The sequence below is a fragment of the Mauremys reevesii genome, linkage group 12, assembly GCF_016161935.1.
Source record: "Mauremys reevesii isolate NIE-2019 linkage group 12, ASM1616193v1, whole genome shotgun sequence".
Lineage (NCBI taxonomy): Eukaryota > Metazoa > Chordata > Testudines > Geoemydidae > Mauremys > Mauremys reevesii.
This window is the reverse complement of record NC_052634.1, coordinates 35930604-35933662: the sequence shown is the minus strand read 5'-3', so window position 1 is coordinate 35933662 and position 3059 is coordinate 35930604. Positions and strand designations below refer to the sequence as shown.

At 60.8% G+C, this 3059-nt stretch overlaps 1 non-coding gene across 1 annotated transcript; it reads right to left on the bottom strand.

The window, feature by feature from the left end:
• Position 1: 1 nt before the first annotated feature.
• On the bottom strand, positions 2-75 carry TRNAI-AAU. The gene has a single exon. It is a non-coding gene; the product is annotated as a tRNA-Ile (tRNA).
• Between the last annotated feature and the right edge of the window lie 2984 nt (positions 76-3059).

Below are 3059 nucleotides of genomic sequence, written 5' to 3'. Positions count from 1 at the left end.
GTGGCCAGCATGGGGCTTGAACCCATGACCTTGGCGTTATTAGCACCACGCTCTAACCAGCTGAGCTAGCCGGCCTACGGGGTGCCTTCTCTTGCCTGACCCTTTTGGAAGGAGTCACCGGCTGGCGCGGGGAATGATGTGGCCTCCGTTATCGAATGGATGGATCGAGAGGTCACCCCCCAACGTAGGGGAATTAGCTCAAGTGGTAGAGCGCTCGCTTCGCATGCGAGAGGCAGTGGGATCAATGCTTGCATTTTCCAGCGGCGAGGCAGCCCCGGGACCTTCTCTTGCCCTTCTTTTAGAAGCCATGGACAGTCAGCCGGCTCAGCACCTCCAATGGCCTCCATCCCTCTCCCCGCTTGGCCTCCCAAAAGGCCAGCCCTTGCGGAGCACAAAGCTCTTCCACCCCGGCCCTTCTCCCCCTTGCGCTGACTGGGAGGCTGGCGACAGCTGGGGGAAGTTAGCTCAAATGGAAGAGCAGGGGAGAAGTAGTCAGACCCATACACACATTCTCCAGCCTGCTCTGCTCTGCTTTGCTCTGCTGTGCTCAGGGGCGGCTCTAGAAAATAGGCTGCCCCAGGCAGCGCGGTGTGCTGCGCCGCCCTTCCTCGGTCCCGCGGTGGGTCCCCTCTTCCCGCGGCTCCGGTTGAGCTCCCGCGTCAGGTCCACCGGAGCCCCGGGACGAGCGGACCTGCCGCAGGCATGACTGCGGGAGCTCCACCGGAGCCGTGGGCACGGATGCGGATGGTTCGCGGGTCCGGCGGCTCCGCTTGAGCTGCCGCAGTCATGCCTGCGGGAGGTCCAGCCGAGCCGCGGGACGAGCGCCCCCTCCGCAGTCATGCCTGCGGCAGGTCCGGTCGTCCGCGGCTCCGGTGGACCTCCCGCAGGCAAGACTGCGGCAGGTCCACCGGCCCAGCCTGCCGCCCCCTAGATTTGGCCGCGCTAGGCACCAGCTTGGTTTGCTGGTGCCTAGAGCCGCCCCTGGCTGTGCTGGGCTCTAGTGGGGGACCTGCACCTTTCTTTCTGAGCTCTCACTGGAGCACAATCCCTTTCCTCCTCCCTCCCTGCGAGTCTACGCCAAGCTCATTGGCCGGGAGGGAGAGCCACTCAAATACAGAATTACTCACATCCCAGGGGTCCATGAAGGGAATGAGGAGATGGGCGGGGTGGCATGCGATACCAGCTCAGCTGAGACCGTGAGACCTCGCAGCCTCCTGATCTCAGGCAGCATGGCAGCCGTGGAGCAGAGCAGAGCACGCAGACAGCTTGGAGACAGCCAAAGCGGGGAAGGGCTGCGTTGGTCTGGAAGAGGGAGTCGGTGGCTGTCTATCCTGGCGGAAGCAGGGTCGTTTTCCTGTATGCTGGGCCAGGGGCCAGGGAGCCTGCTAGAGTTGCTGAGCTGGGCCTGCTCCTGGCTTTGCTTGGGTTAGAGGAAAGTGGTGAAGATAAGAACGGCCCTCCTGGGTGAGACCGATGGTCCATCTAGGCCACTATCACGTCTTCTGACAGTAACCGATGCCAGGCGCTTCAGAGGCAATGGCCAGAGCAGGCAATCGTCAAGTGATCTATCCCTGCGTTGTCTTCTGAAGCTTGGTGCTTGTTTCAGGGGCTAACTCTCAGCCCAGACACACTCCAGGGAAGGAGCGTTGGTGTTTGTGCCGAGGAGCGTGGCTGGGACTCGGACCCCCTTCCCCAGCTCTGGGTAGCACGCCTCCCTTCCCCCCATTTCAGGCTGTGTTCTGCTTAAGGCCACAGAGCCCTTGCCTTTTTTTGCCCGGTGCCTGAGAGTCAAGCTGCGGGGAATTAGCTCAAGCGGCAGAGCGCTCGCTTTGCATGCGAGAGGTAGTGGGGGACGCTGCCCGCATTCTCCGAGCCTGTCGACTAAGGGCTCCTGATGAGCGTGGTGGACGGGAGAGCCGGCCATCTGACTTTTGGCCTGGCTGCCCGTAGCGGTCAGGCCGAAAAATCAAAAGCCATCCTCCCCAGGCCCACAGCCACCCAGGTGCCCCTCTGCACCATCTTGCCTGAGCCGTTGGAAGTGGAGCCTTGAACTTACCTTTTCCGCTGAGGGTTATTTGCACTGGAAACTTCACACAGAGGTAAAAACACGGGGCACAGATCTTTGAGCAAAACCCTTGTCCTGAGGAATGGGGGGGGGGGGCTGCATAAATAGAGACCGGGTCTCCCTGGCGGGGCTGCAGTGGCTCTTCACAGGGGCAGTCCCACTGTCTATTGGTACCAGAGTTTTGCCGGCCTCCTTTCCTGGGCTGGCTCCTCTCTCTTTAGGGAGACTGGCGACCCCAATCTTCCCAGAAACCAGCATAGCGAGGCCAACCTGAGCACAGACACCTGCTCAGCACCCCGGGGTGCAGCCCTGAACTCCAGCAATCAGCTACACTCAGCTGCCCACCCAACAAGCGTTACACGCAGGAGCCTTCGTGCCCCGCGTGTTCAGGTCCCTCCCAGCGCCAGCTTTAAACTCCGCTGCTCAGTTCTAAGCTTTGGCCACACGGGGGCAGCCCGGAGCTCAGCCAACACCTCCCGTTGCTGGTTGCGTTTCCCGCTCCTCGTGGCAGGTTCACACCCCGCAGGCAGATCTCTGAATCGGAGCCGAACCGTTCCCCAAATCCAGCGCTTTAGCAGCAGCTTTGCTAGGAAAGCGCTGACGTCCCCAAGTAACGTAAGAGCCAGAGCGCTGTGTCCAGGATCTTCTATCGGGCCCCTCACCGTGGTGTCTGTCAGGCGCAAGGAGAAACCAGGGAAATGTTTTCATGGCGTTTAAGGGCAGAAGGGGCCATTAGCTCAGCTAGTCTGACCCCCGAATAACACAGAATTACACCATGACACGTATTGATCCCACAGACCTTAGACAGGTCAAAGCGTTTCAGCCCTCAGGAAGGAGGCTAAACTGGGTACCAGAGGCAGCGAACAAGGGGCCCCCAAGGCAATGGGAGGGAGCTGACAAGGTGAAATATGCCCAGATGATCCCAGCAGGCGACCCTCCCCCATGCTGCAGAGGTGGGAGTCCCTGTTCCTCCTGCCCTTAAGAATCTCTGGTG